The 24,050-nt window shown below is 41.2% G+C and overlaps 1 protein-coding gene across 4 annotated transcripts in view; it reads right to left on the reverse strand.

Moving 5' to 3' along the window:
- Positions 1–23,754, reverse strand: part of nckap5l.L (NCK-associated protein 5-like L homeolog) — a 53,810-nt gene extending 30,056 nt beyond the window's left edge. Inside the window, exons 1-2 of one of the 4 annotated variants that reach the window (XM_018247355.2) lie at positions 23,338–23,754; positions 774–947 (exon numbers count right to left, since the gene is read on the reverse strand). The gene's annotated coding sequence lies outside the window, so the exon portion shown is untranslated. Of the gene's footprint in view, positions 1–502; positions 602–773; positions 948–23,337 lie in introns of those variants that run through there. The other 3 variants (XM_018247352.2, XM_018247353.2, XM_018247354.2) reach the window with 3 other exon arrangements.
- Positions 23,755–24,050: the final 296 nt, after the last annotated feature.

Raw genomic sequence — 24,050 nt, forward strand, 5'->3', positions numbered from 1 at the left:
AGCACAGAGGACACTGGCAAAAGGTCCCCATGATCAAAGGGGCCGTGAGGGGGAAGCAGATGAAAGCACAGAGGATATATTGTTTTGTGCAACAATTTGCCATATTAACAATAAGGATGTCCAAACTGCAGCTCCCTGCATCCCAGCAACTTTATCTTTGGCAAAAAGTTTGCCAACACTCACCCAACAGCACAGTGACGGAGAGGAAGATGATAGGGGAGGATTAGAACATCTGGCTGTACAATGGCATAGCTAGGGAACCAGTGTGGCTCAGATAGGATTAATGGAAAGAGAGACACAGGAGACTTGTACTGGCTGAATAAGCTTGACAACTAGCGCACAAGTTCAGAGCCAATGACATGAGGTTGGAAATAAAGAGCTCCACAGAACACTAGAACTGCATTTTCCTTTTTCCTGAGCCCCCTAAAACATAGTTATCCTTTCAGGAAATATCTGGAGTAACAAAGAGAAAGGCAGAGCCCTTGTGCCTCGCCACACTTACCTTGTCCCCTCTCCCCTTCTTGCTCTCACTTCATGGAAGCTCTCGGAGAGCCGGCTGCTGTGCTTATTGTGCTGCATTGTTAGCTAGCACAGTCGCAGCGGGGAAGGAGGGAGGAGGTTGAGGGGGGGAGGTTAAATGGGTGGGAAGAGAACGAGTCTGAATCCCTGCCAGTATGCTCTTCCCGGCCTGCAGCGTCTGTCCCCCTAACCACCCTCCATGATGTAAAGCAAGGGCCCACGTCACAAATACACACACTGCAGCCTGCACTTACCCTCAGGGAGAAACCTTAGCCCACCCTTAGAAAGCGCTCTCCCTTCTGTCACACTACAACGAGAGGGAGATCATCTGACCCGTCACTTCATTCAGTTGCAGAGTCAATGTCACTTGTATCCTGGGTCCTCACATCTCATCCTCCATACTGAGGCCTGTCTCAGGCAGGTCAGCCCTATTGAAAAAGGCATGGACAGCTGGTGAACCTCCACATACTGTTGTGCTACAACTACTACTTAGATGTTCTGACTAGATGTTACTGGGCCCCACAGTAAATTCAAATTAGGGCTCCAAAACATTGGTAAATTGACCTATTCTACTAAAATATATAGAATTTGTTCATTACATTATTCTGCCCCACAGGATCTGCTTCATCTGTAGTTAGCCCACAACCAAAGGCTTTCCTGAGGTACTGCGGGCTGTAGTTCTACAACAGGGGTGTCCAAAAGTTAGATCGGGATCTACCAGTAGACCTTTAGCTGGTAATCAGTAGATCTCAAGACACTGCCAATAAACAGCTTGTCTAAATCACACTCCTATTTCATGCTTTTCATTCAGAAATGTATTATTCTAAGGTTACATAAGAAATAGTTGTTTGTTAAATATAACTATACATTTTCTCATAAATCAATATTTAAAGGAGAAGGAAAGGCTAAAATTAAGTAAGCTTTATCAGAAAGGTCTCTATAAATACACCTGTACACCCTCAGACTAATGCTGTTCTGAGAAACACTGCATTACTTTCTTTATATAGTGTACACATGGGCTTCTCTATTCAACTTCCTGTTTTCAGCATCAACATCCAGGGCTTGAGCATGCTCGGTTTGCTCCTTTCACACTCTCCCCCTTCCTAGTCCCCTCTTCCTCCTCCCCTCCCTACTGTAATCTGAGCCCAGTGCTATGAGTGAGCAGGGAGAGACTCAGGCAGGAAGTGATGTCACACCATGGCATCTATGGCAGCTGTTATCCTAAACAAACAGAGAACTTCTAGAGATGTTTACTCGGGTATGGTAAAGCATTCTACAGAATAAATATAATGTTATTGCTTTCACTATTGTGGCTAATCTTTTGGCAATAACTGATTTGGTGGCTTTCCTTCTCCTTTAAGTAATAATTTACATGGAATAGAATGCTAACAATTATTTTATGGATGTAGATTCTCATGGGACAACATCACTAAAAGTAGACCTCGCATTAGCAAAGTATGGGCACTCCTATTATTAAACATATGAAGAATCCCGGGTTGCCCACCATCGTATTGTATTATTCAGATTCAGATTGTTTACTCCAATTCCCATACTCCTCAGACAGCTGCTTATGTAGCATTTGTAAGAAGTTATAATCAGTGATGAAAAAATAAATATAAAACCAATAGAAGTTCTTGAAATTAGCATAATGAGGACAAAACAGGATCAAAAAGCCCCTATCTAAGCCCAGCTTGGAAAGGCACAATATCTGTATCCTAATTTTTTCACATTTACCTGGTAGAATGCAAAGAAAAATACGGAAGCCAATTTCTATTGTTATATATGATTCATATTTGATATTGTATTGGAGAGGGAAGCTGTGCTTTGTGGACTTTTACTATCCTAATTTGAGGTCAGATGAGTGTAAAACCCAACCATATTTCTGGGCCCCCTGCAGGGAAAAGATTTATGATGCTGCTGCCTACATATCTTCCCAACAGTTCCTGTAAGGACAAGGGTTTGCCTCAGCTTCATCTAGGGGGAAGGCATGAAGGTCACGTGGCCTGGGCCTAAAGCACTAAAATAAGCCATACTCGTGGCAGGCTAACCCAATTACACACCCAAGGAGATATAATAATTTATCTTCTACAAAAGGCAGCTGCATGTCCATTCTGTAATAATCCTTATTCAACTGAGACTGGACCACCAGAGGCCTCTGTTTGTGAATCCGTTATGTGCATGAAATGAACATTTACAGTTACAGTTACTAACATGGAAACGGACATCACAGCTGTTCTTGTTAATAACCACTTATTTAGCAAAACACACTTAGACAGCGAGGCACCATAACTTAAAAATAAGACATGCCCCAGGCGTAACACACAGACATGATAGTCTTTAGCAGAGTGATGGCAGGGAAGGGACTCAGCCGAACATACTCTATAGGGCCCCATTTGCATGTTGCACATACATACAAATATCACACAGGTTAGGCAGATCTTTAGCTATGGGTTGTACAATAAGGCAATAGCCAAGGCAGGGAAGGGCATTTCAGCAAAACATAAGCTATAGGGCCACATTTGCAAGTTGCACATACATACACATATTACATAGGTCAGTCCTATCTTTAGCTAGGGGTACTGCAATAAGGCCCAAGGCTACCCAGCACACAGGAATGGCATGTAATTCATTCCCTATGCCCCTCAGCTTTGACTGTGCTTATGATTGCTGCTCTCAGGTAGCAGATGTGTCTTAGGTTATATAAGGCAACCTACTCTTCCTACCGCCTTTCCAACCATCTGAGCTGCGATCATTACTTTTAGCCATGTGGGGTCTCAGCTGCACCTTTGCCTGGCATCCATGTGCCTCCTGGCTAGAGAACACGTGAATGATTATCCAGGCATTTATAATGACTTATCCTCTCGCTGCCCAATGTCTTTAACATAAAAAAATTAACTATTGGACAGTTTTATTCCAGAACACAGGAGTTTGCCATCCCAGGGGAAGAGGCAGAACTGAAATTCAGGAAACACTAACTTTTGGCTTGTTCATCTAATGCAACGTTTGGCCCCACACATATAAGTTCCAGCAATTTTTAGTGACTGGCATAAGCACACAGGCTCAGGGATGAAATCAAGGGCAAAGCAAGAAAACACTGGCACAACTTGGGTTACTTCTAGCAGGGAAACCCCTTGCTCATTTATTGCGGATGCAACATTTCGGGGCGTGACCCCTTTGTCAAGCACACGTGACCCCTTTGTCAAGCCCCGAAACGTTGCATCCGCAATAAATGAGCAAGGGGTTTCCCTGCTAGAAGTAACCCAAGTTGTGCCAGTGTTTTCTTGCTTTTCACGTGGACTTTGAGGTTGCCAACGCCTCCTTCACTGAGCACCTGGGACTCGTACGGATTGGGAAGGCCAGGGTGTGCGAGGGTAATTTCTTTCCTAATCCCATGAAATCAAGGGCATCATAGGATGCTGAGGGCTCCATCTCAGGAGAAGAAGCAATTAAGTGCCAACCTCCACTTTCTACATCTTATCATTGAAAGCAGCATGAGCAATCGCATCTCCCACAACCGCCAAAATATAATATCAGCCTGCTACCACACTAAAAACCTGCACCCCAAACACCTTCCACTTAAGCTACATAAACGCATTTATATACCTGATCTAAAGGCATAAGGCAAATAACTTCAATTCTGCAGATCTTCCAAGTGTACTGCATTATGGGACAAATAATCTTATAAGCCGCATCTCGCTGCTTCCCCCATAAAACAAGGATTTATGATTGTTATAAAACAGAGAATGAATGCCCGTGCACACATCAAATATATGAATGTCCCTTAGTGGCAAATTCCTGTTGGTTCCAGCTGTCTTTGTAGATGTCCTTCTAAAATATTCCAATGACCTTATATTCAATAATGGATCTTTTGCTGTAACCAAGCTACAGTCCTACAAAAGGACATCTGGGCAAGAATGAAGGTTCCATGACTGCACAGAGCAAGTAGTTAAAACGTATTATCCAGGCGAGTTTCCACTTTCACAAATTCAGTTATAATTCAGTAATGAGCATGACAAGTTTTATTTTAGAAGGACCTGAAGATGGCTTATAACATTACTGAAGACAACCCTATGCAATAATCTGCAGGGCAATACCACAACACCCTGTATAATTGATTATCATACTGATCTGGATACGCTTATTTTCATGTAATATATACATCGAAACACTGAAAACTGTCTATACATTGTAGGATGTTTTTTTCCTGGAATAAAGGTCAGAGGAAAACAAGAATACTATTGTCTGGTCACATCCGTTCTAGAAAAAGATATCCTGAATTGTACGGTTGTGTCACAAAGAGAAGCATTTAAGATATATACGTGTTGTTGCTATTTTCATTGCATGTGACAGCTGGCTCTTTAACCGTGTTCTGTTGTTGGCATTCTATTATTCTGATTGGCTACAGGTTGGTTTCAACCCCAACCACTGCAAAGCTGCTTACAGGAGCAAAAATTAAAAAGACTAATTGCAACGGGTGCTCACTCATCATGATAAAGTCGGATCTTCCATATGGCTGCTTGCTCAAGATATAAATGGCCCATCCTTGACTACATTTTCATGAAAAATGCTAGAGGTTTGCAGGGATTACTTCTGAATACATTGCTTTTAAGATACTGGAATATTTTTCAGCAAGATAAACTACATTCAACAATCATTGTCACAAATTCCCACAGTTGCAACAGCCCAATGTTAATGAATATAGGTCACCCCCAGTGAGACACTTGGGAGTTCTTGCCCACAGGTTTAGTCCATGTGCTGCTATCTACTGTACATCTTTGAAAGAGGGAGTTCACCTTTACATTTACCTATGATTTTATCAATTGATCCATTCTTGGCAACCTTACCTTTGATACTATTATTATTATTAATTTTTCCTGAGTGCTGATTATTTCACCTTCCCATTCCACCCAGAGGAGTAGAAGAACAATGGTAGAAACCATTAATGGATTTAAGGGGCATCACGTTAAACAATTTGTGCATGATTGTGATTGCTATCTGGTCTAATGGTCTCTCTAGTATGTGGCACTGTGTGTTGTGAAGCATTTTCTTACCTTAAATGACGGGAATGTTAGTCCGGGGCATCCATGGGGAAGCCACACTGCAGCTGCCAAAGGACTGAGCATTAAAGCCTCTAGGTCAGCCTACAGTCAACACAGATTGCTCACATTCCCCTGAGCTTAGGGTAAAGTGGGCTTCTATAAATACATCATCACTATTACGAGGAGTGTTAGTTGCTGTTGGTTTAACAAAAATTTGTTGTCAGGGCATTTATTAAGTAAAAGACCACCTTTTGTTTTGATGCATACAGGCTGCCATTTAATAATGTTCAATTTGTTTTATGTAAATGATAAGTGCCATTTCTTTCCACGAGCCCGATGGGGACACAGTGAGGGGCATTTATCAACACTAGACAAATTTGCCCATAGCAGCCAGTGATTCGTTTTTTAAAGCCAGCTGCAAGAATAACAATGAATGCAGCAGTCTAATTGGTTGGCATGGGTTACTGCCCATTGGCAAATTTGCCCAGTGTTGATAAATAACCTCCAGTGGGTAAAGTGCATTTCCTTCTTGTGGTGACTCACATGACATCTCTACTGGAAACAGCACAAGAAAAAGTAAGGACCACTTCCCCTCTTTTCTCCAAAATAGATTTGATGGTTTGTTTGAAATAACAAAGAAATGAACTATTATTACTGTATAATTACTTTGTTAAATATAGATACAACTTTCATGTTTCAGTCCTTGCCTCACCATATACAGGTGCCATCTTGTTGTATTGCTGTCCCCATTCACAGTGCAATTACAATCTAGGAAGAATTAATATCAAGTATAATATGAATGAGTACACAAATTACACTCCTTAAGACTTTGGAGCTTTCCTCAAAAGGCAAATTCAAGTTTAATGATTGCCCTGGTGATGATTTTTCTTTTTTTAAAAGAAGGTACCGTATATTCTGTCATAGAAGCAATATTTATTTTCCAATCCATGGCAGAAGAGTAAAACATAAATCAAGTATAGGTAAATAACTATGGTAATTCTAGGTAGTTAATTAATTTAAAATTTGTGTGGGATGCAGAGGGAGTTTAGAAACTTTGATAATTTCTGCTTTATAATCAATCTTCTTTGGTTCAAGTCCCCCTTGGGGTGCAAGATTTGTTATGCCCCTCCCCCCCATGGATCATTAAAAAGGTCATCAGTCATTTAACCATAGTTTCAAGAATATTTAGAACAGCATATATACAGACACCTTTAACTTAGCCTTCTAGGAAGGCAACGGGAATTCTCCTTCACTTCCCCCTTAACTGGTCTTCAGCCTGAGCACCCCCTGCTATTGCTACAGGCCACCTGAGGTAGGGCAGCCCTACAATCTGCAGCACCACAGCTGTAAAGCAACAAGCCTGCATTGCCTGGATATAGAAATAAACAAGGTCCTCTGTTCAGCAGAAAACTGCACTGTAAGGCCTTCACCATGGACCCACAAGAGAACTTGTCTTTCATTTCCTCATCTAATTTACAAACCCTAGGCCAGAATTCCTGGTTGCCATAGCAAAGGAATTTATACACATAAATATGTGCTTTCCAATGAAGCAGCCTGGAAGCAAAAATTCATCAACGCCCCTGGAACACCGTAATGTTCTCCAAACACTTCAAACTGACCGTACAGAAACACGAACCTTCCAAGAAATGTCTCTTTTTGCAGAACTTGCATATATAAAAGTTACAAACTTAACAAAAATTAAACGGCAGGCAACATCTGAAAATGATTGTCAGGAGCAGGTGGTGCCTCGCATGAGGCTTGTGCCGAGACAGGCCATGGCCTCAAATGCTACTGTGCAGGAGGGTAGAAATGCCATTTCCAGGGACACAAAAAGTGGCAAAATGTCAGTTTTAGAAATGTACTACAGTACAACCCCCATTTTATGTTTTCAGGGGACCAGAAAAAAAATGGTGTAAAATCCAGGAAAATGTAAAATCAGGGAAATGTATTATGCATAATATATAGGTGGGACAACTTAAGGGAAAACAAAATCAGGGGATGTAAAATTGAGGTTCCACTGTATATGAATAACAGAACTGGGAGAATTGCAGTACAAGCAAAATTTAAAATTTATGGTTGATGTGTTTGCTCATTTTTGTGGGGGAAGATGGCATGTTAGAGAATGTTGGGTCCTTGGCCCAATGTAGCTGCAGAGCCCGGCTTACCCATGCTGCCCAGATACCACCTTTGTGAATGCAGATGAGACAGATTGTGGGCTAAGTGGAGGACAGTCTTCCTTGCTGCTATTGCCCTTTTCTACAGGGGTAACAACCTAACATTTAACCACTTACATGCACCCAAAAGTAGAATCTATGGCGCTGCTTGTCAAGCACCGACCCGACACCCTCCAGCGCTGAAAAGGTGAGCACAGTGAGGAGGGGTGGGGGCGGCAAAGGATGGCCGCCTCAGGCGGCGAAGAGGCAAGGATAGCCGCTGTGTCTCCCCTATGTACATGTGAATTGTAGAAACATTAACTGGTGTAGTAACAGTACATCCCAATTTTCAACATGAGCTCAATAAAATTTGTGCCTATTGTTTTAATTAAGAACTATGCGACGTTTAGATGGTAGTGCACTTTGGTCAAAATCGGCTAAACCGTCTGACCAAATCAAAAACCTATATGGCCAAGTTAATAGCCTGTAGCTGGGGGAAGGGTGGGTTTGTTTATACAGAGGACTTCTGGGTTTGTGCTTGTAAAAAACAAGTAGTAGCATGCAACTCTATTTTTAATATCAGAATTGACCATGTTTAGTGCAAGGAATAACAAAAACAAATATTTCTTAATTAAAATAGGCAAAATTATGTTCAGCACAAACCCTGAACTCAGTCCCTTTGAGGATTTGTACACACAAATGTTTGTGACTGCATCAAAGATGTGGTGAATTTTTGGAGGACACCACAGCTTAAAAGGATTCATGTTCACATAATAGGCATCAGCTTGCAGCCAGATCAAAGTTGCATCATGCACACAGTTACTGCACTTGGTGCATACAGCCAGTACAATGTGGCCACCTTTCATGCCCTAATGTAGATATGGCAACCCCCTTGGGAGCATATGAAAGGTACTTTTTTTTCCCTGTCCACAAATGTGCTATACCTTGAACAAGGCTCTGAGCACCCCTGGGTGCAGAACATTGACAAAATATATTAAATGTAGATGAGATTTAGTTGGCCTTTAAATTCCAGGCTTTAAATGACTCGTTTGTGTTCGGATTTCTGTGGAAATTGAGTTTTGTTTACCAAGGGTATAGCCAGTTATTACATTTAAAACCACAGGACAGTCATCAGTTACATTCTAATTTCTAAATGCAGAGCCTGTTTGTGCAGAACACCGCAGGGCAGCAGAGAAGGAGATTACGGGCACATCCAGCCTGAGCTGCATTGCGTGTCAGCATTTAATGTATTGCTCTTTTCTCTCAGGCATTTACAATTAATAGGCACTTCCCATAGCCAGGGTGAGGCCAAAGACAGTGAGGGGTAAGGGGGGATAGAAGAGATAGCACTGCCAACCACTGCTATTTATATCTGTGGGTGCCCCGTTTACAATAAGCATTCCTCCTACTCCATTTAACAAACATAAACAATCCTGCATGTTTCAACTTTGCAGCAAATCTAATGGTGCTTTTCCCCTCCCTATAACAAAGGTCTTTATATGTCTGATTTATTTTAATGATGCCTCATTCTGGGACGCTCTCTTGTTTCATTTACATGCTGGGTGGCTGGGGGAAGAATGGAGCACTGGGACAACAAATGGCTCAGACCAGACCAGTTTATTTTGGTACATGCCAGGCATAGCTAGCATGATTTGGAACTAAAGTATTGCCTGCCATGTCTGCTCCTTTAGTGATGTGTGGGTGAGCAAACAGACAACACATACACAACCTGAACCTTACCTGACCCGCTACATTGTCATTATTACCGGTACGTATATACCCATCTGTGAGGTCACCAGAAGGGGCAGGCACAGTTATCCGGAAATCCGTTATCCAGAATAGCTATGAATTACGGAAAGATGCCATTTTATCCAAACAATCCAAATTTTTAAGAATTATTTAATTTTCCTCTGTAATAAAACAGTACCTTGTACTTGATCCAAACCAAGATATAATTGATCCTTATTGGAAGCAAAACCAGCCTATTTGGGTTTATTTCATGCTTACTTGATCATTCTAGTAGACTTAAAGCACAAAGTTACAAATTACAGAAAGATCCTTTATCTAGAAAATACCAGGCCCTGAGCATTCTGGATAACAGGTCCCACACACACAGAGCTAAAGATGTGTTGAACTGCCCCACCCATCACTAGTGCATCTCTTTTGCATGCATTTTTGCATGGTTGCGGGATTCATTATGCTTTAACCATGGTGATTCCTGCTCAGTGCAATGAAGAGGTGTTTTCGAACACTTTGTAATCCCAGGGAGACGGTGTAGGGGTCATCTATTATGTTCAGGGTAAAAAGTGCAAAACTGGCTTAATCTTTCATGTCATTTGCACTTTTCACCCTGCCCCACACATAGAAGTATCTGTGTCCTCTTCAGGATCTAAGTAAATTACCTCTGTTAAAGTTTAGTATGGATTTGTGATTTGGATTAAGGCATATGCCAATCCCTATCAACGATGATATGAATGGATGGAAATATATTACATGCATGGGATGGAATGGTTGGGTCAAGGGTTTTCAGGTCTTCTGCATAAAGGTTTTTTTGTAATTTGGATACCAATACCTTTATTCTGCTAAAAATTATTTAAACCCAATAGGACTGGTTTGTCACCAATTTGGATTCATGGAGCTTAGTTACTGTCAAGTACAAGGTACTTTTTTATTATTACAGAACAAAAGAACTAAAACCCAAGTGTGTGCTGCTTGAGTGTAATAGGGACCTTAGATTCAAAGAACTATCCATAGACTTATATATGTGTGCACCCAACAATGGGGGTAACAATTTGGTTACAAGCACTAATGCTACCCTCATGCACCAGTCTGTCCAACTGCTGGAGGCATCTATACTACCGGTCATGCAAAAATACTTGCCATTTGGATTATGAAACAGAGAAGCAGCCAAATCTGTTGCTCTGATAATCACCATGATAAACCGCTCTGATAAACACCAATGCACAAAAATAATAAACATTTTACCTTTTGGATACAGGATCTTGGCTGTTCAGCATGTACCAGTTACATTAGTTGGCAATTTTAAACTATAACCTTGTAGAATTATTATACTTGGCTATTTAGTCATATTAACCAGACAAACGCAAACTACTGCAAAAGGCAAAGGAGGACACAGGAAAGAATCATTGGAATGTGTAAAAAAAAAATAATCATTTTTCCAGGATTTTTGCAGTTTATTCAAGAGAAACTGATATGGTAAGCCTTGCAGGCTCAGATACACTATCATATGGCTCAGTCTGTAACCTCCAAAGATGCTTTTGGCACTACAAAAATAAGCTGCCTGCTGCTTTCTCTGGATAGTGCATTCAGCTTTGGACAGCATTTGAAAAATGGCTGGAAAGAAAGAGGGAACATATACTGAGAAAGTAAAGCACCTTCCCATAACTCGCATATACATAAGCCACCACAACAGAAGTGCCTGCAAAGGTTCCAGTTACAAGGGCTCACTGTGAAACAGATGTTATTTGAAGAGCTTACAGTTTTGAAAGGCGATCTGAAACTAGTGATTTGCCATATAACACCCTGTTCCCGTAAAGTCAGTGGGATCAACAAGCGTCATGTGTTCTAACCCCGCAGCGACAGGCAATCACACCTGATGAAGGGTCTGGGTCCTTAGGACCAAATGGGTTTCTTTAGTAAACAATCATTAAAATACTGCATTAAGTATGTGTGAGATTGGATATTGTGGTTAGGTATCAACTACGGTGCAAAATCAACTCCAGCTTTTGAGAACCACAAATAAATGTGTAGATTTGGTCTAGATTCATGTTTCAGTAGAGTTAAAGGAATGCAGCCCATTTACAAAATGCTCTATGAAGTGGAAGCAAGGTCGCACTTTGTGAGTTTCCTCTTATGTCAGAGGTCATGTTCTGGCAGTTATTCTACCCCTTCTACCAAGTACTAATATTTGCTGCAGGCCACTGAGAAATACTGCAGATAAGTATCAGCTATATTTCTCCTCTAATTCAAAGTATCTAACATGAGTATATTATAGAATGGCCTGTCACACAGTTAGTTTAAAAACGAATGTACAGTCAAGGTCAAGTTGTAACACAGGTTAAAGGGGCGTTTCGCCTTTAAGTTAGCTTTTAGTATGTTATAGAATGGTCAATTCTAAGTAGGGATGCACCGAATCCACTATATTATCGGCCAAACCCCCGAATCCTTCACAAAAGATTAGTCTGAATATGCAAATTAGGGGTAGGAAGGAGAAAACATTTTTTTACTTCCTTGTTTTGTGACAAAAAGTCACTTGATTTACCTTCCCACCCCTAATTTGCATATGCAAATTAGGATTCGGATTCAGTTCGGCCTGGCAGAAGGATTCGGCTGAATCTGAATCATGCTGAAAAAGGCAGAATCCTGAACCGAATCCTAGATTCAGGGGAAATCCCTGATTCTAAGAAACCTTTCAATTGGTCTTCATTCTATATTTTATACAGTTTTTTAATTATTTGCCTTCTTCTGGCTCTTTCCAGCTTTCCATCTAAAAAAACAAATGCTCTGTAAGGCTACATATGTATAGTTCTATTCAGATCCTCTCATTCATTTTCCAGACCCTTATACCAATCAATGGATGGTTGCTGGGGTAATTTGGACCCTAGCAACCAGACTGCTGGAACTCCAAACTGGAGAGCTGCTGAAAAAAAAGCTAAATAACGCAAAACCTTAAGTAATAAAAAATGAAAACCATTTGCAAATTGTCTCGCTTTCTACATCATATTAAAAGTTAATTTAAAGGTGAATAGCCCCTTTAACAAATAAGATATTATGGTGGTATAGAAATCAATGGTGAAGTCATGTATTTATTCAAACAATGCAGCATGCTTACATTGGTAGAGATTTAGGCCAATTATCTTTCAGGAACTGTGGTGGCCTTAATAAAACCTATTCCTACGGGGAAGTGTTTGATCTTACATCCCCCACTTCTGAAAACAGGAAATAGAACAGGAAAGGCTACCCCACCAGTAGCTATTATCAGAGGGGGGTAGGAAGTGAGGTGCCGTCTGAAGAGGAAATGAATGCCAGAGAAATCCTGCATTCTCTCCCTCAAAGACAATATGGCAGGAGCTAGATCAATCAAGTTCTGTGCTTGTAAATCAAAGCCTCAGGCTATAAGTTTAAAGACAAAGCCTTCTCAATGTAGTGTGTGTGTGTATGAATGTAACTTGTAAGCAGCGATCATTTGATCAGAGAGCTCACCTTGCAGTTTAAATGAAGAATAAAACTAGCTTTGTAGAATACATTTGTGCTATAGAAATAAAGGAAAATATGAATAATTAAATGCAACAACTAGAAACCAATATCATCCAATATTTGGATAGAAAGGTAACAAGGGAATCTAGAGAAGTTAAGCTTTAATGAGGAAACAGAGGTTATGATTTTTCTCATTCGGATTGAGCAGCGTTGTTTATTCAAGCCTCCAGCGCATCAGAGGCCTCGCTCTTACAACAGAGGAAATCTCTGCAGCATGGGATTGCAATTTTTACACAATATCGTTGGATCCGATTTTGCATACGTTGAATTGAAATACACGTTCCAAAATGAACAGAAATTGATTTGCATAAAAAATGTACACAAAGGGGAGCAGATTGGACCAAATCTGATGTAATTGCATTTAATATCCCGAATCATGAAGAATGCTGTCTGTCTACAGTTCCATCAATTTGATGCTTCAGCCAGCAGGCCGACCTCTATCTCTTTCCAGGCAAACTAGACACTACACATGTGCCAAAGGGAAGAGAGTGAGGTGAGCAGCCCCCCACAAGGACAGCAAAGAGCCTTCCAGAAGAGAAGTTACAAACACTACCCTCGAGGGCATGTCACTCCTCTTTAAAGCGAAAGTGCAGCTTTTAGCATTGAATGTCACTGTGACTCCACCGTTAACAGTTGTCCCCTGTCCTGCCACTGGGCTGCCAACCCCTAAGCAATATGGACAGGGGCAAGTAGCTGCTGCCTGATCACTGCTGGTATCAGATCCTGAATTGGTCTGTTTTTGATCAGCACATCAGGACTGCCATCTTCATCTGCTTCAGTATTGCCCAATATCTTGTGTAGGTCAACAGCATCTTAAGAATACCATATAAAACACACACACTCTATTTGTGTACTATAGTATACAATTCTACTAAGGAGGACGTGTCCCAACTATTCACTTTTGCCAAGCAGTTAGCTTGTAACAACTGAATATTAAAAAAGTCCACTTTTTTAAGATTTAACTATTGGTCTGCCCGACTGCCAGCACCATAAATCTGTACTGAGATTAACTGGCCTCTACATTGTTCACACCACAGGCTCAGACTGTGAAATCCTGCATTGTTCACACCTGCAAGCCCTGCATTGTTCACAATAAAAGCTGCCAACAGACAAATTTGGCATCTTATTGGCCAGTATATGGGGCCCTCCAATGGGCTTCCCGACTGATATATGGTCGTAAATCAGCCAGATGACGATAAGGCAGGCTTAAAAATCCTGTCAGATCAAGGATCCCACTGCCTGCATTCCTGGTCTTGTGATCTGATCATTGGGCCCTAGGCTCACAATCAGTTCAGCCTGATATCACCCACTCAAGGAGTGCATACCGGTACAAGATTCTCTCATTCAGCAACCTCTCCACACAAGCGGATCTGCCTATGTATGGCCACCTTTAGGCTAATGCCTCCTCTCCTGCCTTTTCCAAGAGCCATTGTGTCGGCTTGGATACAGGCACACTCAGCTGATTTTGGCAAAGAAAAGGTAGAGCAGGGATGCCCACCCAGTGGCTTGGGAACAACAAGCTGCTCACCAACTCTTTGAATGTTGCTCTCTGTGTCTCAAAGTAGGTGCTTCTTTCACAGTTTGGAAGCAAACCTTTACTGTCAAACAGAGCATCATGTAGGCTGCCAGTCCACATGGGGCTACCAGATAACTAATCCCATCCCTTATTTTGAACAACCCAGGGAGATTTTTCATCTCTGCGTTGCTCCCAAATTCTTTTTACATCTGAATGTTGCTCATGGGTAAAAAAGTTTGAAGATTCCTGTGCTAGAGTTTGCATTTTTGGCCTGTGTATTTCAGCAGGAGAATTTCAGTCCCTGTTTGCATTAGCCTAATGTGCCTCCGTTATTCACCTATTCTCACAATTTACAGACTGTTAGAGGGACACTTGCATAGAGTCAACTGTATGTAGTACAGTACGTCCTGTGTGTGTGGTCCTGACAGGTTCTACTATGCCTGTACTCCCTCCCTGTGTGTGCCATACTCTACCTGCTCTATGCTGAGATAGATAGATAGATAGATATAACAAAAAATGAACAAACCGCACTCCAGGAACTTCTTTATCCAAAAACAAATGAAGATTTATTCTCAACGTTTCGGCGCTCTGCCTGAGGCCGTAGAAGCACTGAACCACAAGTCAATTAAGGTCAATGAGATTTTGCAAAATCCAAAATTACTTGATCACCTTTTCAAATGATCAAGTCACTCTCCTGATGACGGCCTCAGTCAGAGCGCCGAAACGTTGAGAATAAATATTCATTTGTTTTTGGATTAAGAAGTTCCTGGAGTGCGGTTTGTTCATTTTTTGTTATACGAGTGTTTTGACCAGCACCCAGGCGGTTGTGGACTGTTATGAGTGGCACCAGTTGAATAGAGTATTATATATATATATATATATATATATATATATATATATATATATATATATATATATATATATATATATATATATATATATATATATATATATATATATATATATATATATATATTTTTTTATTTTTTTCAAAAAAATTGAAGCATCACTGAAGTAAAAGGTTTCTTTTTGATGTGTGACAACCTAGCGGCTCATCGCTTGAAAAGATCTATAATTAGCGTGTTCTTACCCACAAACACTGGATTATTACGGGAAGTATCTTGTGCTCCTGAGAGTTGCACATACACAACCCAAAACGAAGACAATGTAAACTTTCAACAAGACTGTGAAAAGCTACATTTTAATAGTAAATTCAAGCTTCAAAGGAAAAGAGAGCTTTGATGTTTGCAATGCTGTTGACGGAGTGAGCCAGGGATCCTGCTATCCCAACATGTGTGGCGTCACTTGTCTTTAGTTCTTTTTCCCTAGCTATGGAACATGTTCATTAAAGAGGTCATTTTGTGTTTAGGTGTCCTTCACATTACTGTAAGGAGGAGGCACAAATACAGTAAATACAGCATCGGAAACAAACACTGAAGTGCTTTCAGCTTCTCGTGCCAATATTATGTGTTAGCTTGCTAAGACAACAAGATGTGACCAATCAGCAGTGATTGAATTGGAACCTTGCCTGTTGGTTCACTTACAGCTGCTCTGGTCTGCTTTGGACAGAAGAAACATCAAAGCGAGTTGTCAGCAGGCTGGTCAATTTGACACTTGGTGTCAATACTATTATAGAGAGGAAAGATAACAGGGATAGGAAGGCCTCTCTCCAAGAAAAAGTAACAAATCCTAGTCACAGAGCAACTCAGTTACCCACAATCCAATGATTTACCTGTTTTTTTAGCTGGATATCAACTACTCCAAAACTCTAGCACTGCCAATGCCCAATGGTTTCTCTACCTTCTGTAAAGGCTGGGTGCACAAAACTTTTTAGAAACAATGCAATGTATGCAGAACGAGTGGGACAAACAAGTACTGATTTTTATATGTTTTAGATCAGTGATCCCCAACCAATAGCTCTTGAGCAAAATGTTGCTCTCCAACCCCTTGGATGTTGCTCTCAGGTTCTTCAAAGCAGGTGCTTATTTTTGAATTCCAGGCTTGGAGGCAAGTTTTAATTGAATAAAAACGAAGTATAGTGCCAAGTAGAGTCTTTTGTAGGCTGTCAGTCCACATAGGGGCTGCCAAATAGGCAATCACAGCCCTTATTTGGCACCCCAAGGAACTTTTTCATGCCTGTGTTGCTCCCTAACCCTTTTTACATTTGAATGTGGCTCACAGGTAACAAAGGTCGGGGACCCTTGCTTTAGATACACTGACAACATTATACATAAACCTTTAATCCAAGTTATCATAGGAATTATAGCAAGCTACATTTCTGCATTGTTAATGTTTTTTTTGGGAAATGCAGGAGCACACAGTGTAGCGAGTGTTGTGGCCAAGTCATATTGGCACCTAACTAAGACGTCTCCCAGGAACCTACATTAAGTTCCACAAAGAGTGAGGTTTTATTTTTGCACATTCCCTCAGTAAGTGAATTCACATATAACCAAGTTGTATGCACACATCTGCCTCTGAAAAAAAATAGGAACACAAATAGCTACAAAAACGAAATTGCATCATCCAAACATCTGCAACTCCCTTGGCTGCTTACAAAGTGATCTCATTCCCCATGTTTTCCTTAGCCCAAAAGCTTTTTAGTCATTCCTTAACTGACCACATATCAACACACATTCCCCAAACACAGACTGCACCGTCCATTTCAACAAACTGCTAGACTTCATTTTCCCCTCTATAAAACCAGAGTCTCCGCAACCTGACTGGATTAAATAAACAGCCATGTAATAAACACACGGAAGCAAATTAATAGCTGAGTGAAACGAGAAAAACTCAAAATGTGCATATTTTTTTTTATTTTTTTTTTTAAACATGTCGGTTTTTAGTGACAGCTCCTTTTAACCTTTGGCCACCACCCAGCAACAAATCATTTCAGGTCCCTAACAGTGGTAAAGCGAACATTTGCCAAAAGACATACATGAAACTGGTTTTAGCAGATAGGTACAACAGAGAATCTTGTGTGCAGGCATTTAGGGCTCTACAGAGTTTGGTATCATTGGATTCAGATCTAGCTGAAAAGCAGCCATATTTGTAACTGGTTGAGCTATTGCAAAAACATAACTTTTAGATTGTGAGCTATTTTGGGCAGGGCATCCTTTACCTCTTGTATCAGTTGTTTTTGTATTTAATATTGTATGCTGCAGGTTAACATAAACTCCTCAAAACAAAACACCAACACAGTTTTAACTATATTTAAAGTTAAAACTGCCATGGTGTTTTTTTTTCCCCGTTAAGTAGAAACAACATTTTTTTTTTTTTAATGTTACTGGTCCTTTAAGCTCTGTATGTGACAGCAGCACAGAGCATGTGCAGTGAATCAGCAGAAAAGAAGATGGGGAGCTACAGTGGCATCTTCACTAGCACAGATCTTCCCTGCTAAACGACTTGCTTGGGCTGGTACAGAAGCCCAAAACATAATGTACAACATTTCTAGCCTACTTCTTTAGTTAGGCTTTAGTTCTCCTTTAAGGCAAGTTGTTTCCACTTCTTTAATCATGGCCCTTCTGAACAGCCATGACCAGTACCCCGTTACAAGGCTTTGTAATATTAGGAGGGACATCATAAGAAATAATTTCAGGTGGTTATAATTAGGGCAATGGCAGCACATGGGAAGATTTAGGGTAAGTTACAGCTCAACAAGTGAGTGAAAAAGAACACTTGGAATTGTCCCTCATTTATTTCAATGGCAATTGTCTTAACATGTGGCTACAGGTTAGGTGAGTGTGCAATTGTTAAAGTACCCCGTATCACCCTGTGTCATTTACTGGCACACAAGGAGATTAGTTGCCCATGATAAATCTTCATTACCGTGGGCAACTAATCTACTGCAAATGCTTTCCCACCAGTAATAATGTAAATGCCAGTGGGAAAACATACACGTCACTTAGCTTATCCAAAGTTGCCTCGCAGGCGACTAATTTCATGTACTCTTAGGCTAAGGCCACACTAGGCGATAGCGCCGCGATTTGACTCGCGGCGACTTTTCGCGGCGACTTTTAAGCCGCAATCGCTGGGGAAACTTTTGCGCTGGCGTCTATGGGGAATCGCGAAAAATCGCCAGCGTAAAAACACACGCGGCGATCTTTTCTCTACTGTCGCTCGAAATTGCCTCGCTAGGCGATTTCGAGCGACAATAGAAAAAAGATCGCCGCGTGTGTTTTTACGCTGGGGATTTTTCGCGATTCCCCATAGACGCCAGCGCAAAAGTTTCCCCAGCGATTGCGGCTTAAAAGTTGCGGCGAAAAGTCGCCGCGAGTCAAATCGCCGCGCTATCGCCTAGTGTGGCCTTAGCCTTAGGGGTGAGAAGAGTAGAGAGCGATCCGGCCAGGTTAGAGCAGTGGAAACACATTTTTAATGTATATTACATCTTTCAATTTAATGAGATTTAAAGATTAAACGCACAGATGACAACTAAACTCCATGTCATTATTGTGATAATGATCTAGTCCTGGATGTTTTCTTCCTCTTCACACTAAATGGTAACATGAAAAGGCCTCAAAATTACCCAGTGGGGATCATTATCACCTTAATAACAAGGGGGCTAATTCAGAACATTTCTCCAAACACCGGAACTTCTACAACAGGTGAAGAACCAGGGGTGGGGGGGTTGGGCACTTGACACAAATATGAAGCGTCACAATTACAATCTTGCACTACTGTATATAGGCGCTGCAGAATGTTTACACTTTATAAATACAGGTTGATAACAATAATAATCCCCTTTAGACAGCTCTGCTTATGTCAACACAGGGGAAAAATATATATATAGAAGCGCTTTGTAGGCCATGCCACCAAAACTGTCAGCAAGTCAGAAACTGACAAAGCATGCACAATAATGGATTCAGGTAATGAATAGGGCTTTCAGTTCCATTTCATGCCTGTTCTTCCAAATGCCTTACACCTGCACTATGATTCCTCAAGCTCATTCTCTTATTCAGGGCTGTCTTTAGTAGACCCAGGACAAAATGCTCTTTCAAGGGGGCCCTTCATTTATAATCCAAGCTGCAACTGTTATTGGAATAGAGCATCCCAAGGAAATCTGCAATATTCTGAATTTCAATTACTGACATGAAATGTTACTGAACCCACCACTCTTTACTGTCCAGGCCATCCCATTGTTGCAGGCCTAGCACACAAAAAATGCTATGGTGAGCGATTAAAAACAAAAAAACGCATATACAGGTATGGGACCTGTTATACAGAATGCTCGGGACCAACAGATCTTTCTGTTTTCATACCTTAAGTCGACTAGAAAATCATGTAAACATTAAATAAACCCAATAGGCTGGTTTTGCTTCCAATAATTATATATAAGTTTGGATCAAGAATAAGGTACTGCTTTTAAAGAGAATAGAGTATTGATCAATAGAGAATAATTTAAAGAGAATAGAGTATTCATCAATTTAAAAAAATTTGCATTATTTGGATAAACAGAGTTTATGGGGGGGGGGAAACAGCCTTTCCAGTAATTTGAAGCTTTCTGGATGATCTGTTTCTGGATAACAGATCCCCTACCTGCACTCGTCTCAGCAAGCATTTGAAAAATGCCTATGTGCAAGAGCCATTACTATGAATGCACCAAATTCATTTTTTAGGGGAAAATTTTGGCCAAATACTTGATTTGGTGCATCCCTACCTACTATACACATTATGGCATAGTTACAGTGCCTTCCAATACACTATTGCACCATACTATAGACACTTTCTCAACATTTTAGCCCCTTCCAAGAAAAAAACTGCATCTGGTGTGCTCAGCTGAGTTAATTTACTTTTCCTCAGCAGCTGCTGCTCTGCCTGGGCTAGTAAGAGTGCAGAATGGCACAGTTGCCTGCTTGCTTTTATTCACAACCACCACATGCTGTTCTGCCCAGTTCCACTCCTTAAAGATAAGTACATCTCACTTCAAACTTTATTATTATAATTATTATTATAGGGTTGCTGTGCCTCTTCCTCAAAGCATCTTAAATTAGAACCCTCCACCACCATTACAAAAAATCTCTCAACTATATACTTGGCTTTACTTGTCCTTTAAGTGTCAATGCAAGACCTAAAAAAAGGAAGGGAAAACAAACAGTGCTGAGAAAAAAACCTGTTCCTTGGTTTGAGTTTGCACAGTTGTAAGCATTTAGTTGCGTGCTTGTTTTGTGGAATGGAGACAGTATAATAATGTTTTTACATCAGTGCTGCTCCGCCTGGTGATCACAATGATACCAGTGCCTTGGGGCATAATTATCAAAGGGTGAAAGGACAGTTCACCAAAACAATCATTAGAGAACTCCACAGCAATCTATTTACCGATATAGGATTTTTTATAAGATTGTGTTCTTTCCTACATTTCTCTTTCTGTGACTCTTTTAATAAACTAGGATGTCTACAGCTGGCCATAGACGCAAAGATCTAATCGTACGAATCGACGATTTTCAGACCGTGTGTGGAGAGTCCCGACATTTTTCATCCGGCGGAGATCAGCCTTTTGGTCAATCGGACAGGTTAAAAGAATTCTGTCGGCTGCGGGTAATTTCTCTGCGTGTATTGCCGATCGTACGATTTTCAGTGGGAGACTGTCACCAGCTTTGTCGGACATAACTTTCGTACGATTGCTGTCAGGGACAAAACATCGGCTGATCTGTTCTTTAAGTACTTTATTTGATCTGAATGGTTAGTGGCAGGTCGGGAGATGGGGAAGTCCGATCGTACGATCGGATCTTTGCGTCTGTGGCCAGCTTAAAGTCTGTCCTCAACCAACTGCAGAACTAGAAAACCCACCTCTTTTACCAAGCCAACTGGAGGATGAGGAGCACAGTAATAACAGATGGAGGATATCCCTGTCCACACAATGAATCCCTCAAAAGCAAGAGATTTCCATTACTTTTGTTTATTTTAAGTAAAAGCCATTTGTTATTTGTAACCGGAAAGCGCCATAAAGCCAGCATTACAATAGAAATACTATAAATATACAAACTTTTTCAGAATTTCACAACATCTAACACAACAGGCAGTGATTCCAAGTAGCTTGTATTTATGTTCTTATTATTTATCTTTTTTAATGCAAAACTAACCCTTGCAGCAAACTGTAGGGGGGGCAACTGAACATGGTTTAAAACTATTAACACCAAATTAACAAATATTGTAATTAAAAATAATATGTTTAAAAGTTGCTAAATAAAATAATGTACTAAAAGTTATTTGAATGGTGAACTTCCACTTTAAAGTAAAATTAAAGTGGTAGGCAACCCCAGCGATTTTAGTTGCTTACCTGATATCCCAGGTATATGCAAACAGGCGCACTGACCTGGGGTATAAGGTGTATTGATGAGCCAATCTGTCCCATTTTGCGTTTTTTTTTGCCAAAACACATCGAAGTCATTGAGGTTTACGGGTGTTTTATTGCCACATTTTTTCATGGAGAATTTTTTTTGCGGTTTCACGAAAATATTAACCAATGCAAAATTCAGCGCTTCGCCATGACTCCATACCTGCCGAAAAAAATTGATCTTTGCTACAGGTAAGGTATTACAACTTTTCCTTTAATAAAAGTTATATGACACAGCAATTGGACTCCCATTCCAAGCCAGACATAGAGCTGATGCTATAATAATGATTAATAAATATGTTTTATTATGTCACCATTACCAAAGGTTGCAGGAAGACCAAGAAGCATAAATTGGGTAAGAAATGTTTATATAGTATAAATGCATGTGAACAGCTACGATGTGACTGGCAATACAACATCTCTGTACATTTAGCAAAAGTCTGCAGGAATTATGGCTGCAAAACAACATATGGCGCAGATTATACAATCTGATCATGTATTTGTCATATTTATGCCTTTGTGCAGCTTAAGGCCAGTGTATGGAATGTGTATCATATGTGTATGGGATGTGTATGAGCTCAGCCCATGTTTTGGCATTGGATTCAATGGAGAAACATGCGATGCAGTCAGCCATAGGTTGTGCTTAGGTATCCTGTTAGTGTGCACTTCAGCATTGATTGATTAGATGTGGGATATGGTTGGGGACATGAAGAGAACAATGTAATAAAGCCTATTCACAAAAGCCACAGATTAATGGAGCAACGCGCTAAACTGCCAAGTCACGTCAGTGGGCCAGGAGTATGTAGTGAAACAGGAGCAAAATGTATAGTCCTAACACAGAATGGCCATTGTTTGTAACCATAAAAGAACAACTGTTCAGGCTTTTCCCATAATATATGTAAACGAAGGCAGGAACAATGCATATTGCCAACATGTACATGTACCAGCCTCCTAATAAAACCCCTATGCCCAGTGCTTAGAAGTGCAACAACATAACATCACGAGGATGATCTGGGTTAAGCTTTATTGTGCTTCAGTTATGGTTTACCCTCCATACAACGGATGCTGAACTACAAATCCCAGCAACCCCTGCAAGTGAAAGCCATTTATTAATCATGCAGTCATCTGCTGAGTGTGAGAGACTTCTAGTAAATGCAGTTGTCAGGGCTGCACAGTAACATGGTTGCATTTACACTGGGCTCTTGCTTGTTGTATTACACACACGGGATCACTGTGGCCGGGCTTATGAGAAATATACATCCCAGAAGCACAGAATAGTCACATGCCATTGCACACACACAATAGATCTTCCCCATATAGTGTCTGTCTGTGTGTAACCACACCCCCCGCACATACAGTCTCTCCCTCCCACATCACTTGCCCGTGCCTGGCATTGTGTCTATATGTCCCTTAATCTCAGCCATCATTATCCCGACTTTGCCCCATACTATATTATCCCTCTAACCCGCACACTGCGCGTAGCACCTCTCTCTCCACACTTACCTTTAGCTCATGCCAACCTCTCCGTCCGGTCTCAGCTCCAGTTCAGTCTCCCCCTCTAGCTACCCGCAATTTGGTGCGGTCTCGGCCCAGTGACGTCACGAGTTTAAAGCTCCAGTCCAGCCCCTAGTTCTCCAGCCAATGGGAGGCTGCCGCTAGCCAGATGTTTTACATTTGCAGGCCAGAGCATCCTGGAGGTGCGCGGAGCCCAAGCAGTGTATAGGGGGGAAGGGGTTTTCACAATTGTTTCTGGGACTGAATGTGCTTCAGGAAATAAGGCCGGAAACTTCCAAAGCCAGCAAGCGGTCATTGGTGTTTGCTAATGCACAGCTGTCTGCCCCAGCAAGCCCCGCCCCTCTGCCCGTCACAGGCAAAACACTGCGAAGTGTGAAGTCAGCAAAGCGGGAGTTTTCAAAACTGTACAGCTGTGAGGCCAGTGTATCCGATCCGCGTGCAGCCAGCACCACAGGACACAAGCTCCGCTGTTCTACTGAATTAGTGTGACCCTGCTTACCCCCAGGACCGCCATCAGAAATCACAGGGCCCCATACCACAAAATTTCCTGGGCCCCCTGGGCTGCACCTACCGCAAGCCCCACCTACAGGTCCGCCCCCCACCACACAGTAAAAAAACAAAAACAATATTGGTGGCTAGGGTTCCCACATGTTAATAAAAAATAAAAAGATATTGGTGGTCAGGACCCCCATAAAAAACAT

Source organism: Xenopus laevis, chromosome 2L (genome assembly GCF_017654675.1).
Source record: "Xenopus laevis strain J_2021 chromosome 2L, Xenopus_laevis_v10.1, whole genome shotgun sequence".
Taxonomy (NCBI): Eukaryota; Metazoa; Chordata; class Amphibia; order Anura; family Pipidae; genus Xenopus; species Xenopus laevis.